The following is a 16,440-nucleotide window of genomic DNA, read 5'->3' as shown; positions in this document are numbered from 1 at the left end:
TTTCATAGATGGCTTTTAAGATGTCGAGGAATGTTCCCTCTATCCCTACACTCTGAAGAGTTTTGATCAGGAATGGATGCTGTATTTTGTCAAATGCTTTCTCTGCATCCAATGAGAGGATCATATGGTTCTTGGTTTTTCTCTTGCTGATATGATGAATCACATTGATTGTTTTACGGGTGTTGAACCAGCCTTGTGTCCCAGGGATAAATCCTACTTGGTCATGGTGAATAATTTTCTTAATGTACTGTTGGATCCTATTGGCCAGTATCTTGTTGAGAATTTTTGCATCCATGTTCATCAGGGATATTGGTCTGTAATTCTCCTTTTTGGCGGGGTCTTTGTCTGGCTTTGGAATTAAGGTGATGCTGGCTTCATAGAACGAATTTGGAAGTACTCCATCTCTTTCTATCTTTCCAAACAGCTTTAGGAGAATAGGTATGATTTCTTCTTTAAACGTTTGATAAAATTCTCCTGGGAAGCCATCTGGCCCTGGACTCTTGTGTCTTGGGAGGTTTTTGATGACTGCTTCAATTTCCTCCCTGGTTATTGGCCTGTTCAGGTTTTCTATTTCTTCCTGTTCCAGTTTTGGTAGTTTGTGGCTTTCCAGGAATGCATCCATTTCTTCTAGATTGCCTAATTTATTGGCGTATAGCTGTTCATAATATGTTTTTAAAATCGTTTGTATTTCCTTGGTGTTGGTAGTGATCTCTCCTTTCTCATTCATGATTTTATTAATTTGAGTCTTCTCCCTCTTCTTTTTAATAAGGCTGGCTAATGGTTTATCTATCTTATTAATTCTTTCAAAGAACCAACTCCTGGTTCTGTTGATCTGTTCCACAGTTCTTCTGGTCTCGATTTCGTTGAGTTCTGCTCGAATCTTTATTAGCTCCCTTCTTCTCTTGGGTGTAGGATCTATTTGCTGTTTTTTCTCTAGCTCCTTTATGTGTAAGGTTAGCTTTTGTATTTGAGTTCTTTCCAGTTTTTGAATGGATGCTTGTATTGCGATGTATTTCCCCCTTAGGACTGCTTTTGCTGCATCCCAAAGATTTTGAACAGTTGTATCTTCATTCTCATTAGTTTCCATGAATCTTTTTAATTCTTCCTTAATTTCCTGGTTGACCCTTTTATCTTTTAGCAGGATGGTCCTTAACCTCCACGTGTTTGAGGTCCTTCCAAACTTCTTGTTGTGATTTAGTTCTAGAATATGCAGGGGACAATCCCAATCTTTTGGTATCGGTTCAGACCCGATTTGTGACCCAATATGTGGTCTATTCTGGAGAAAGTTCCATGTGCGCTTGAGAAGAATGTGTATTCAGTTGAGTTTGGATGTAAAGTTCTGTAGATATCTGTGAAATCCATCTGGTCCAGTGTATCATTTAAAGCTCTCGTTTCTTTGGAGATGTTTTGCTTAGAAGACCTATCGAGTATAGAAAGAGCTAGATTGAAGTCACCAAGTATAAGTGTATTATTATCTAAGTATTTCTTCACTTTGGTTAATAATTGATTGATATATTTGGCAGCTCCCACATTCGGAGCATATATATTGAGGATTGTTAAGTCCTCTTGTTGAATAGATCCTTTAAGTATGATATAGTGTCCCTCTTCATCTCTCACTACAGTCTTTGGGGTAAATTTTAGTTTATCTGATATAAGGATGGCTACCCCTGCTTTCTTTTGAGGACCATTCGAATGGTAAATGGTTCTCCAACCTTTTATTTTCAGGCTGTAGGTGTCCTTCTGTCTAAAATGAGTCTCTTGTAGACAGCAAATAGATGGGTCCTGCTTTTTTATCCAGTCTGAAACCCTGTGCCTTTTGATGGGGTCATTAAGCCCGTTCACATTCAGAGTTACTATTGAGAGATATGAGTTTAGTGTCATCATGATATCTATTCAGTCTTTGTTTTTGTGGACTGTTCCACTGAACTTCTTCTTAAAGGGGAATTTTAAGAGGCCCCCTTAAAATTTCTTGCAGAGCTGGTTTGGAGGTCACATATTCTTTTAGTTGCTGCCTGTCTTGGAAGCTCTTTATCTCTCCTTCCATTTTGAATGAGAGCCTTGCTGGATAAAGTATTCTTGGTTGCATGTTCTTCTCATTTAGGACCCTAAATATATCCTGCCAGCCCTTTCTGGCCTGCCAGGTCTCTGTGGAGAGGTCTGCTGTTACCCTAATACTCCTCCCCATAAAAGTCAGGGATTTCTTGTCTCTTGCTGCTTTAAGGATCTTCTCTTTATCTTTGGAATTTGCAAGCTTCACAATTAAATGTCGAGGTGTTGAACGGTTTTTATTGATTTTAGGGGGGGATCTCTCTATTTCCTGGATCTGAATGCCTGTTTCCCTTCCCAGATTAGGAAAGTTTTCAGCTAGAATTTGTTCAAATACATATTCTGGCCCTCTGTCCCTTTCGGCGCCTTCGGGAACCCCAATTAAACGTAGGTTTTTCTTCCTCAGGCTGTCGTTTATTTCCCTTAATCTATCTTCATGGTCTTTTAATTGTTTGTCTCTTTTTTCCTCAGTTTCCCTCTTTGCTATCAACTTGTCTTCTAGGTCACTCACTCGTTCTTCCACCTCGTTAACCCTCGTCGTTAGGACTTCTAGTTTGGATTGCATCTCATTCAATTGATTTTTAATTTCTGCCTGATTAGCTCTAAATTCTGCAGTCATGAAGTCTCTTGAGTCCTTTATACTTTTTTCTAGAGCCACCAGTAGGTGTATAATAGTGCTTCTGAATTGGCTTTCTGACATTGAATTGTAATCCAGATTTTGTAACTCTGTGGGAGAGAGGACTGTTTCTGATTCTTTCTTTTGAGGTGAGGTTTTCCTTCTAGTCATTTTGCTCAGTGCAGAGTGGCCAAAAGCAAGTTGTATTGGGAAAAAGAGAAAAAGAGAGGAGAGAAAGAAGGAAAGAAAAGAGAAAGAGAAAAAAAAGGGAAGAAAAAGAAAAAAAAACGAAAAAAAAAAAAAAGAAGAAAAAGAGAAAGAAAAAGAAAGGAGAAAAAAAAGGGGGTGGGGGAAGGAAACAAATCAAAAAGCAAAACAAAACAAAAACAAAAACAAACAAACAAAAAAAGAACCACCGGGGAGTATCTTCTGATTCTGTGTACTTTAAGTCCCTTGGCTTCCCCTGGAAGTTGTCCGTCTAGCTGGTGTTCTGGGGGAGGGGCCTGTTGTGCTGATTTTCAGGTGCTAGCACTTGGGGGAGCGGCTCTGCCCCCTGCCTGGTGCAGGGCTCAGTGGGGGTTGTTTACCCCGTGAGGCCGCAGGAGGAACAGCCCCAGTGGCGGGGCAGCTCTGGAAACCTGGATTCAGCTCCGGCAGAAACTCCGTCTGCAGGGCCTGGAGGCTCCGGGCGGGGCCGCTGATCTGCTCAGCTGGGGCAGGAGCGTCCTCGCTGTCCTGGGCCCTCCCGGCCTCTGCCTGTCCCGGGGGAGGCGGGATCCTGGGCTGTGTCCCGGCGCCCTGTGCTCCGGAGCCTGCGCTGGTGGATTCGCGCTCCCGGGCCGCGCAGCCCCCTCCGCGGAGCCGCCGCCCGAGCCCCTCCGAGCTGCTCCTGGAACCGCGCAGCCCCCTCCGCACGGAGCCTCTTCCTCTGCCCGAGCCCCTCCGAGCTGCTCCCGCCCCGCAGCCCCCTCCGCGGAGCCGCCCCCGAGCCCCCCGAGCTGCTCCGGGTCCCGCCGGGTCCCGCCGTGCGCGCTGCAGCCCTTAGGGAGCTCGGCGCACTCTCCTGGGCGCGCAGTTGCTCTGTTAGTGTCCCCGGGAGCCCGAGGGCATCCTCGCCCTCCTGGGTCCTGCTCCAACTCCCCACGAGCCCCTTTCCGCCCGGGAAGGTCGGTGCAGCTCCTGCTCCTCCGGGACGGGGCTCTCCTGTCCTGGGAACACTCGCCCCGGCCTCAGCCCGGCTCCTCGAGGGGCCCCTCCCCCTTGGAGGCCTTTGTTCCTTTATTTCTTTTTCCCCGTCTTCCTACCTTGATAGATGCGCGAACTCTTCTCACTGTCGCATTCCAGCTGGTCTCTCTTTAAATCTCAGGCCGAATTCATAGATTTTCAGGATAATTTGAAGGTTTTCTAGGTAGTTTGGTGGAGACAGGTGATTTGGGGACCCTACTCTTCCGCCATCTTGCTCCTCGCCCCCTTAATTTAATTCATGGTTGTTTGGCTCCACAGTTTGGGCTGTGCTCAGGAGAGTATCTGCATTCAGCTGGCAGGTAAATTGAGGGCTAAATGGTCAAGGATAGCCTCACTCACATGTCTGGTGTTTGGTTGGTTGCTAGCTAAGGCAGGGATACCTGAGTTATTTACCTCTCACCATCCAGTAGACAAGCACAGGCTCATTCACATGATGGTCTCGAGGTTCTAATTCAAGTGCAGTAACAGGTCAAACCCCAGTGGTCAAGTTCTCTTGAAGCCTTTGCCTGTGTCATGTTTGCTAATGTCCCATTGGCCAAAGCAAGTTCCATGGCCAAACCCAGATTCAATGGGTGAATAGATAAACTTCTCCTTTAATGGGAGCATCTGTGGATCTGCAATATCCCTTTGCAAGGCTGAACATGCAAGGAGGGGCAATTTTTACAATCTGCGAATGAGATCCGAGACTCTTATTTGTTTTGTTTTTGTTTTTTAGAGTATATCTCCATATATATATATATATATATATATATATATATATATATACACCCTTTATATATATAAATGCTCCCATGGCTTGACTATCAACACCTCACAGCACCCCATCACTCTAACAACAGCTCGGCTCTCAGGAATAAACACCTGCTGCCCACTGGACTCCCTATCTTGGTGGCTTATGGCCACTTCAGACTTAACACCTCCAAATTCAAGTGTAATTCCTGGCCCCAGGTGGCCTTCCCTCATCCTCCGACCCAGATTTGGTGGCTGGGATCACCATCTGCTAAGGCTGAAAGCTCAGCTCCTACTGTGCTGCTTCTTGTGAGAACCGAGATCACTTTCATCCATACAGCTTAGCAATCAGGGCAGAGAACTAGATCACTATCCACTCCAGAAAATTCTTGCCTGGGAATTCAGGCTTTGAACCAGTAAGTAGCTTCCTCATTTGCTTCAGGGAATTCCTATGACCCAACTTGTTCACTTTGCAAAGAGCTCCCTTCTCCTGACCATGTATACTTCACCCAGGCAAACATTCACTTGTCTAGCTACTATTTATTTATCAAGATTATTTGAAGACCTTCATCTTGCTGTGCTCACTGCAGGTAGCAGAATATGACACCCCAATTATGCCACATTGGGATAAGGACTATTTTGAGCCGGAGGCAACTGAGTAGAAGCAGATTTGAGAAAAACTCTTTGACTTCCTTCCATATGCCTAAATGCAGGACATAAGTTTGTGACTGTGTCTCCTCTCCCCTCTGGACCAGGAAGGACAGAAGTTAATCACTGGGGTCAACTCTAGATCCTTTACAGCCCAGAGAGGACACTGGAGTAACCTGCATAACAAACCTTGCTAACTAGCTCTAGTCTACCATTAGTTTCCCAATATATTCGCCTTCCCACAATTTGCTGCCTTTAGAATTCAAAATCTTTTTCCTGTCTTGCCACGTCTCTAAAAATGTATTATTCCTTTTTTAAGCCCAAGTTCTAACTGTTCCTTTGAGCTGCTCGTCACTGTGTATGCTCATCTGTATGAGAGATACATAGGTTAATAAACTTCTGTTTATTTTTCTCTGGTGGATTTGTCTTCTATGAGTCCACTTTATAGGGCCCCAGGGGAGAAGCCATGTCTGGTGGAAGAGAAGGATTTCCCCCCTCCTTTTTCCAACTCTAAACTGTAATGTGTTGGGAAAATAGATCAAAACCAACATCTTCTGGCCCAAAAATCCTCTCCACAAGGATAGTAGAGAAAGAAAACATTGTTATTCTTTAAGCAGAAGATGATGGAATAAGCAGAATGTGATACACATAACAGGCAATTTGCCACGGGATTACAAAGGCAGAAAGAAATCACAACCCTTCTTAAAGCCACTTAGATGCAACCCATGACATACATGTTTTCAAGATAAATGCTAATTAGTCCTCTGGTCAGGAGACCTGACAGCATCTTGTGCTACACACAGTCGTCCTAACTAGCATGGTCATTGTGGAGACTTCCAGGGTTGGCTTTATTAAAGGAGAAACAAGGGGATCCCTGGGTGGCGCAGCGGTTTGGCGCCTGCCTTTGGCCCAGGGCGCGATCCTGGAGACCCGGGATCGAATCCCACATCGGGCTCCCGGTGCATGGAGCCTGTTTCTCCCTCTGCCTGTGTCTCTGCGCCTCTCTCTCTCTGTGACTATCATAAATAAATAAAAATTAAAAAAAAAAAAAAAGAGAAACAAACTTCTTAAATCTTTATGACAGGAGATTGTTTTGCAAATTGGAGCAAGATGCCACAGAGCTTATGAACTTAGTCACCTCAGGAATTGGGAGGCAGAGGTTGCTTTCTCCCTTGATGTTTTTGCATTAAAAAAAAATGGCTCTCAGGCCTTTGAGGAAACACCCCTGTGCTGTGAGACTGGCAAGAGGCTTATTTAGCCATTATAATGTACACATTTGAAAAGGACAGAGAAAGAAATTCTGAAAGAAAAACAAGAAGAAGGAGAAGTCTCGTTATTTTCGAAAAGGAGAATTAAGCCTCTTTAAAAAAATTTGTATTTGCCTTTACAAAGTCACAAGCTTTGCTCAATTCTAATTAGCTCCTGGCCAGCCCTGTGGACCCCTCCTAAGCCATTGACCCCAGACCCAAACCCTCTAAATATCTGCCCCTGATCTCCTGCTGACACACTAGTAAGAATATGTTCAGGTGGCAGTCTCCCTTCCTGCAGTGCTGCAGTGGTTTTCTTGCTTATCAGGTTATCCTGAAGGGCTTTGTAGGATGTTGGCATTGCATTCTATAGTCTGTCATTAAGTCCTTTTGAAGTCTACCTTCAAAGCGAGTCCAGTGTCTCCTCCTAATCCCAAGCACTTGGGTCTGTTTTTTTTTTTTTTTTCTTTTTAAGTTTTTTTTTTTTAATTTATTTTTTATTGGTGTTCAATTTACTAACATACAGAATAACCCCCAGTGCCCGTCACCCATTCACTCCCACCCCCTGCCTTTCTCCCCTTCTACCACCCCTAGTTCGTTTCCCAGAGTTAGTAGTCTTTACGTTCTGTCTCCCTTTCTGATATTTCCCACACATTTCTTCTCCCTTCCCTTATATTCCCTTTCACTATTATTTATATTCCCCAAATGAATGAGAACATATAATGTTTGTCCTTCTCCGACTGACTTACTTCACTCAGCATAATACCCTCCAGTTCCATCCACGTCGAAGCAAATGGTGGGTATTTGTCATTTCTAATAGCTGAGTAATATTCCATTGTATACATAAACCACATCTTCTTTATCCATTCATCTTTCGTTGGACACCGAGGCTCCCTCAACAGTTTGGCTATTGTGGACATTGCTGCTAGAAACATCGGGGTGCAGGTGTCCCGCCGTTTCATTGCATCTGTATCTTTGGGGTAAATCCCCAACAGTGCAATTGCTGGGTCGTAGGGCAGGTCTATTTTTAACTCTTTGAGGAACCTCCACACAGTTTTCCAGAGTGGCTGCACCAGTTCACATTCCCACCAACAGTGTAAGAGGGTTCCCTTTTCTCCGCATCCTCTCCAACATTTGTGGTTTCCTGCCTTGTTAATTTGCCCCATTCTCGCTGGTGTGAGGTGGTATCTCATTGTGGTTTTGATTTGTATTTCCCTGATGGCAAGTGATGCAGAGCATTTTCTCATGTGCATGTTGGCCATGTCTATGTCTTCCTCTGTGAGATTTCTCTTCATGTCTTTTGCCCATTTCATGATTGGATTGTTTGTTTCTTTGCTGTTGAGTTTAAGAAGTTCTTTATAGATCTTGGAAACTAGCCCTTTATCTGATATGTCATTTGCAAATATCTTCTCCCATTCTGTAGGTTGTCTTGTAGTTTTGTTGACTGTATCCTTTGCTGTGCAAAAGCTTCTTATCTTGATGAAGTCCCAATAGTTCATTTTTGCTTTTGTTTCTTTTGCCTTCGTGGATGTATCTTGCAAGAAGTTACTGTGGCCGAGTTCAAAAAGGGTGTGGCCTGTGTTCTTCTCTAGGATTTTGATGGAATCTTGTCTCACATTTAGATCTTTCATCCATTTTGAGTTTATCTTTGTGTATGATGAAAGAGTGTTCCAGTTTCATTCTTCTGCATGTGGATGTCCACTTTTCCCAGCACCATCTATTGAAGAGACTGTCTTTCTTCCAATGGATAGTCTTTCCTCCTTTATCGAATATTAGTTGATCTTTTTAAGGTTTTATTTTTAAGCAATCTCTACACTCAGTGTGGAGCTCAAACTCACAACCCCAAGATCAAGAGTGGCATGCTCCCCTGACTGAGCTAGCCAGGTGCCCTGGTCTTTCCATCTTAAAGGCTTTCACCACTTGCACTTACTGAAAATTTACCCTAACTTTCTAAATTGACTTTGAAAGGATTCTTGTTAAGATCAGGATAGGCAGGCCAAAGACAGGATGAAGGTCAATGTTGAGGCCTAGTTAAAAAGAGGGCTCAGAGGAGCCTGACTAACGTTTGGTTAAGGGCAAATTCTTTATCATTTTATAATATAACAGTAAGAAAGACAGCACAGACACTATCATTGCAGACATTGCTAATCAATTATGGCACTTTTCCTCCAGAGTCTAGATATGATTTCAGGTCAGACTGCTTGAGTTCCAATTCAGACTTTACCACTAACTAACTATGTGTGTTTAGGCAAGTTACTTAGCTTCTCTGTGTTTCTGATTTCACATTTATAAAATGAGGACAGTAGTAGTACCTACTTCCTAGTGTTGTTGTGAGAATTGAGTTACTATTGTCAGGGTGCAAGAATTTCTGTCCTCCTCAGGGTCCTTCTGGCTAGATTAAGAATCAAATTGCCATATGACAGATTAACAGGAGAAAATCAAATTTTATAGTGTACATATGGGAAATCCACACAGACATGGAAATTCTGAAGACAGGCAAAATGAGGTATATATGACATTCTGAACTAAAGAGAATTGGGTATGGGTCTGGATCTTTAAAGGGAAGGAATGAAATCCTCAGTAAGAATGAAAAAGAATACATGTTTGGTAAACAAATGTTTGCTGGGCCATTCAGAAACACTGGGGCAAAGGCATTTTGATCAAACAGGCCTTTCTAGGCTCCTCCCTGTCTACCATACCTAGTTCATATCGTAATGTAGTTATCTATGGCAATAGCTCTCTTCCTGGAGCAGGTCTTCTATCTAAATTCTTTTAGGCAGTCCTGGGGGTAAAGAGCTTTCCCCAAATCTGCTGGGTCTTGATTGCTTTTACCTCGAAATAATCTTTATGCCAAAGTGGCTCATCTTGGAGCAGCCTGTTGTAGGTCTCTACAAAATATAAGTTCTTAGAATAATGTCTGGTACAGATAAGGGCTCTGTGATGTGATGATAATGATGGTGGTATTGGTGATGATTATGGTGTTGATGGTGATCATGATAGTGATGTTATGGTGATGATGATAAATCAGAGAAGAACTGAGACCAAGCCATTGGCAGAATCTGGCCTGGCTGAGTTGTGGCTCTCTCCTATCCTTCCTATTCATCTTGTTAGCAAGGGGTGCTGGGCAAGGCCAGGCAGTGAGGGAGAGGTGGTCCCCATACTACTGTGTCATAGCTAAGGACAGTTAATAAGGTCAGGGAATGATATGTAGGCCTAAATACAATGAATTAAAATCATTAAAACAAGTCAGGATGATACCTAGAATGGATCTTAGTTTCCTCAGCCTCAATCTCTCCGCCTTCCCGGAGCCACCTTTTCAGGTTGAAGTCTCCTGATCCACTCTAGTTATCTGTCATTTAATAATACAAGTGCATCCTCATTTCCTCATCTCCTGGTCCTCATCTCCAGGCTCTGTATTAGTCTCTTGACACCTGTTTTGCCTGCCCCTTTGCTGCTCAGGCTGAATCTGCTTATTAGTCTCCTACTGGTGGAGCCCAGCAAAAAGCACCCACAGCTTGAGGGAATGACTTGTGGACAGCAAGGCACTGCATTTTTCCCAAGGGAGAAGCAGAATCCCCTTGTGATCCAGGGGATAAAACAATGCAGGTGATGAAAGAACTGAGTCTGTAGGCATGCTCTTCTATAAACTTTACAGGCTTTGATTGGGAAACTATTGTCTGGGTCTGTGTGGGAGCCACCTCAGCCCCTGGGGAGAGGTGAGGTGGTGGCCTTTGCTCTTACTTTTCTTTCTTTAACTCTGCTCTTTTAGGAGTGGTAAATGTGGAAAGGCAAATATATGAGGGAAACTACTGGAAGATAAGGATTATTTATTAGTAAGATGTGTTATGCAGATTCAAGTCCTCACTTTTTCTACTGATAAGAGTTGGTGATTAAGAAATCTAAGGCTGGAGATGCCTGGGTGGCTCAGCAGTTGAGCCTCTGCCTTCGACCCCGGGCATGATCCTGGAGTCCCAAGATCGAGTCCCACATCAGGTTCCCTGCATGGAGCCTGCTTCTCTCTCTGCCTATGTCTCTGCCTCTCTCTTTCTGTGTCTCACAAAATAAATAGATAAATAAAATCTTTTTTTAAAAAAAGAATCTAAGGCTGTCCTTTTCTTCTTAGTAGGGGAGGAGACACCTGTACAGAGAGAGATTTTTGTTACCTTAACAAAGGGAAATTGATACCCTGCCTTTAGGCAGATAGAGGGAGGGTAGAGAGCTTCCTTTGTGTCTTTGGTCTCTCAAATGTTTTCAGCTCAAAATAATCCTTATGCCAAAGTAGCATATTTTAGGGTGGCATATTCTGATCCCCTTCTAATACTATTTTATTTCCTATAATATTATCTAACTGTTTTTGCTTGTGTAAAGAAATGAGATTATATATTTTAAATATACCATACAGAGAAATGAACATATCATAAGAGGACAACTCAATGAATTTCTACTAACTGAGCACATCCATATAACCAGAGCCCAGATGGAGAATCTGAACATGACCAGCACCTGCCTGTGCCTTCTTGGAGTCACAACTCCCTCTGTGATAACACTATTGCCTTGACTCTTAACTTCCTATGTTAGTTTTGCCTATTTTTATACCTTGTACAAATGGAGTCAGACAATGTGTATCTGGCTTCTTTTTTTCAGTTTTGTGTTCATGAGATTCATATATATTGTAGCTTGTGGTTGTAAATCATTCATTTTCATTGATTGTAGGGTATTTCAGGATGTGAATAGGTCACCATCTATTTAGTCTATTCAATTATTGATGGGCATCTGGATAGTTTGTGGGCTATTGTGAATAACGTTGCTTATAGACAGTTCTGCGCATATCTTTTGGTAAACATATGTACATATTTTGTATACACCTAGTTGCTGAGGTGCTCCATCATAGGGTTTGCATATGTTCATTTTCAGCAGATACTCAACCAAAATGATTGGATTGCTATTGATTTTTTTCAATTTTAAAAAATATGGTAAAATACACATAGCATAAAATTGATCATCCTAACCATTTTAAGCGTACAGATCAGTGGTACTAAATATATTCATACTGTTCAACTATCACCACCTTCCATCTCCAGAAATCTTCATCTTGTAAAACTGAAACTCTATATCCATTAAATAATTTCTCCCTGTTCTGTCTCCCCCATTACTGATTTTTATGTATTAGCTGCTTCTGAAAGCATGATGAGCTCTGTTACTTATTTTAATAGTTGTTTCTGTTATATTTTGTGCATGGAAACTTCCCCTTCATTGAAAAGTTTTTAGATTAGAGAGCAGGAACATTTTTGTGTTCCTATATGATTTGGTGTGTTTGTTACATGATTTTTTTTAATGTGGATAATTTATTTTTATTGGCAAAAAGCAATGCAATAATAAACTCTCAAAGTAAAATGTTCAAGCACATAGAAATACATAGAATCTCTTCCTTAGAGCAAACCATTGTTAAACAGGTGTATAATTAGCTTCTTACAACTACCATAACAAGTTATCACAAAATGAGTGGCTTAAAACAACAGGATTTTTTCTCTCTCACAGTTTAGGGGGCCAGAAGTTCAAAGTAAAGTATTGGCAAAGTTGGTTTCTTCTGGCACCTCTGAGGGATAATCTGTTCCATGCTTCTCTCCTAATTTCTGGTGGTTGCCAGTAGGCCTTGTCATTCATTGACTAGTAGCTAATGTCATACATCTCCATCATCAAAGGCCATGGCCTTTTCCCTGTATGTCTTCATATGACCTTTGTGTATCAATCACTGGAATGAGGGCCCCCCTTAATCTACTGTGACCTCAATTTTACTTAGCTGATTATATCTGTGAAGACTGTTTCCATATAAATTCACATTTTAGAGTTCCAGAAAGACATGAATTTTTGTGGGACACTATTTAATACAGTACAAGGTGTGTATGTCAACAGGCTGTTTTCTTTTTCTTTTTTTTTTTTGTATATTTTTTTTACTGGAGTTCAATTTGCCAACATATAGAGGATAGAAAATGAGTGGGAAATATCAGACAGGGTGACGGAACATGAGAGACTCCTAACTCTGGGAAACGAACAAGGGGGGGAAGGGAGATGGGCGGGGGGATGGGGTGACTCCTTATATGATTTGGATGAGAATTACCTCGCCTTTTAGAGTTGTCCATCAGTCTTTTAATGATCTCTAAATGAATTATACTTTAGATTTGTGAGAAAATAAACCATGCTAAAGATATCTTTGCCTTAACTGACTCAAATGTTGTATTTCCTTAAGGTTCTCTACAATTTTCCAATTTTCTTGTTTTGTTTTCTGATTTCCATAGCGCTGTTATTCACTATGTAGTTGATACAAGAGGCTCATGGCGGGTGGGGTGGGGGGGAACCTGGCATTTATTAAATGCCAACTAAATATGAGGCACTATACGAGGTATATGGCCAGTGTATCTGGTATGCTAAATCAGCATAGCTCATATTTTTTACTGCTAATGTAAAGTTATGAAGCAGAGCTTGTTTTTCCCTATATTGGTCCTTTGTAGGTCAAGGAAAATCTGAAGTTCAGTGTTACCAGTTTCATAATAATAAACGAAACTCTCCTTGCAAGAAAGCGGCTATTCAGTCCTTTTTAAATTATTTTTTTATTGGACTTCAATTTTCACATATAGCATATCACCCAGTGCTCACTCCATCAAGTGCCCCCCTCAGTACCTGTCACCCACTCACCCCAACCCCCGCCCACTTCCCTTTCTACCGTCCCTTGTTCGTTTCCCAGAGTTTGTTTCCCAGAATAGGAATCTCTCATGTTCTGTCACCCTCACTGATGTTTCCCACTCATTTCTCTTGTTTCCCCTTTATTCCCTTTCACTATTTTTTATATTCTCCAAATGAATGAGACCATATAATGTTTGTCCTTCTCCGATTGACTTACTTCACTCAGCATAATACCCTCCAGTTCCATCCACGTTGAAGCAAATGGTGGGTATTTGTCATTTCTAATGATTGAGTAATATTCCATTGTATACATAGACCACATCTTCTTTATCCATTCATCTTTCGATGGACACCGAGGCTCCTTCCACAGTTTGGCTATTGTGGACATTGCTGCTAGAAACATCGGGGTGCAGGTGTCCTGGCGTTTCACTGCCTCTGTATCTTTGGGGTAAATCCCTGGCAGTGCAGTTGTTTTCTGTCTTGTTAATTTTCCCCATTCGCACTGCTGTGAGGTGGTATCTCATTGTGGTTTTGATTTGTATTTCCCTGATGGCAAGTGATGCAGAGCATTTTCTCATGTGCATGTTGGCCATGTCTATGTCTTCCTCTGTGAGATTTCTGTTCATGTCTTTTGCTCATTTCATGATTAGATTGTTTGTTTCTTTGCTGTTGAGTTCAATAAGTTCTTTTTTTTTTAATTTTTATTTATTTATGATAGTCTCACAGAGAGAGAGAGAGAGAGAGGCAGAGACACAGGCAGAGAGAGAGGCAGGCTCCATGCACCGGGAGCCCGACGTGGCATTCGATCCCGGGTCTCCAGGATCGCGCCCTGGGCCAAAGGCAGGCGCCAAACCCCTACGCCACCCAGGGATCCCGAGTTCAATAAGTTCTTTATAGATCTTGGATACTAGCCCTTTATCTGTTATGTTATGTGCAAATACCTTCTCCCATTCTGTAAGTTGTCTTTTAGTTTTGTTGACTGTTTCTTTTGCTGTGCAGAAGCTTTTTATCTTGATTAAGTCCCAATAGTTCATTTTTGCTTTTGTTCCCTTGCCTTCATAGATGTATCTTGCAAGAAGTTGCTGTGGCCAAGTTCAAAAATGGTGTTGCCTGTGTTCTCCTCTAGGATTTTGATGGATTCTTGTCTCACATTTAGTTCTTTCATCCATTTTGAGTTTATCTTTGTGTATGGTGTAAGAGAATGGTCTAGTTGAATTCTTCTGCACGTGGATGTCCAATTTTTCCAGCACCATTTACTGAAGAGACTGTCCTTTTCCCAGGGGATAGTCTTTCTGGCTTTGTCGGATATTAGTTGATCATAGAGTTGAGGGTCCATTTCTGGATTCTCTATTCTGTTCCATTGATATATGTCTCTGTTTTTGTGCCAGTACCACACAGCTTTGTAGTACAACCTGAAATCTGGCATCGTGATGCCCTTGGCTCTGGTTTTCTTTTTCAATATTCCCCTGGCTATTCGGGGTCTTTTCTGATTCCACACAAGTCTTAAGATGATTTGTTCCAACTCTCTGAGGAAAGTCCACGGTATTTTGATAGGGATTACATTAAATGTATAAATTGCCCTGGGTAGCATTTACATTTTCACAATATTAATTCTTCCAATCCATGAGCATGGAATATTTTTCCGTATCTTGTGTCCTCCTCAATTTCTTTCAGAAGTGTTCTGTAGTTTTTAGGGTATAGATGCTTTACCTCTTTGGATAGGTTTATTCCTAGGTACATAATGCTTCTTGGGCGTAATTGCAAATGGAATTGAGTCCTTAATTTCTCTTTCTTCAGTCTCATTGTTAGTGTATAGAAATGCCACTGATGTCTGGGCATTGATTTTATATCCTGCCACACTGCCGAATTGCTGTATGAGTTCTAGCAATCTGGAGTGGAGTCTTTTGGGTTTTCTATATACAGTATCATGTCATCTGCAAAGAGAGAGTTTGACTTCTTCTTTGCCAATTTGAATGCCTTTCATTTTTGTTGTTGTTGTTGTTGTTGTTGTCTGATTACTGAGGCTAGGACTTCCAGTACTATGTTGAATAGCAGTGGTGAGAGTGGACATCCCTGCCGTGTTCCTGATCTTAGGGGAAAGGCTCCCAGTGTTTCCACATTGAGAATGATATTTGCTGTGGGCTTTTCGTAGATGGCTTTTAAGATACTGAGGAATGTTCCCTCTATCGCTACACTCTGAAGAGTTTTGATCAGGAATGGGTGCTGTATTTTGTCAAATGCTTTCTCTGCATCTATTGAGAGGATCATATGGTTGTTTGTTTTTTTTTCTCTTATTGATATGATTTGTGAATGTTGAACCAGCCTTGCATCCTGGGGATAAATCCCACTTGGTCATGGTGAATAATCTTCTTGTTGTATCATTGGATCCTATTGGCTAGGATCTTGTTGAGAATTTTTGCATCTGTGTTCATTAGGGATATTGGTCTGTAATTCTCCTTTTGAGTGGAGTCTTTGTCTGGTTTTGGAATTAAGGTGATGCTGGCCTCATAGAACGAGTTTGGAAGTATTCCATCCCTTTCTATCTTTTGGAACAGCTTTAGTAGAATAGGTATTGTTTCTTCTTTAAACATTTGATAGAATTCCCCTGGGAAGCCATCTGGCCCTCGAGTTCTGTGTCTTGGGAGGTTTTTGATGACTGCTTCAATTTCCTCCCTGGTTATTGGCCTGTTCAGGTTTTCTATTTCTTCCTGTTCCAGTTTTGGTAATTTGTGGTTTTCCAGAAATGCATCTATTTCTTCTAGATTGCCTAATTTATTGGCATATATATGCTCATAATATGTTTTCAAAATCATTTGTATTTCCTTGGTATTGGTGGTGATCTCTCCTTTTTTCATTCATGATTTTATTAATTTGAGTCTTTTCTCTTTGGTTTTTAATAAAGCTGGCTAATGGTTTATCTATCTTATTAATTCTTTCAAAGAACCAACTCCTGGTTTTGTTGATCCGTTCCACAGTTCTTCTGGTCTCTATTTCACTGGGTTCTGCTCGAATCTTTATTAACTCTCTTCTTCTGCTGGGTGTACGTTTTATTTGCTGTTCTTTCTTCAGTTCTTTTAGGTGCAAGGTTAGCTTGTGTATTTGAGTTTTTTCCAGTTTTTTGAGGGACGTTTGCATTGCCATGTATTTCCCTCTTAGGACTGCTTTTGCTGTATCCCAATGATTTTGAGCAGTTGTATCTTCATTTTCATTACTTTCCATGAATCTTTT

The sequence above is a fragment of the Canis lupus genome, chromosome 23 (assembly GCF_003254725.2).
Source record: "Canis lupus dingo isolate Sandy chromosome 23, ASM325472v2, whole genome shotgun sequence".
NCBI classification, from domain to species: Eukaryota; Metazoa; Chordata; class Mammalia; order Carnivora; family Canidae; genus Canis; species Canis lupus.
Note: the sequence above shows the minus strand (reverse complement) of the source record.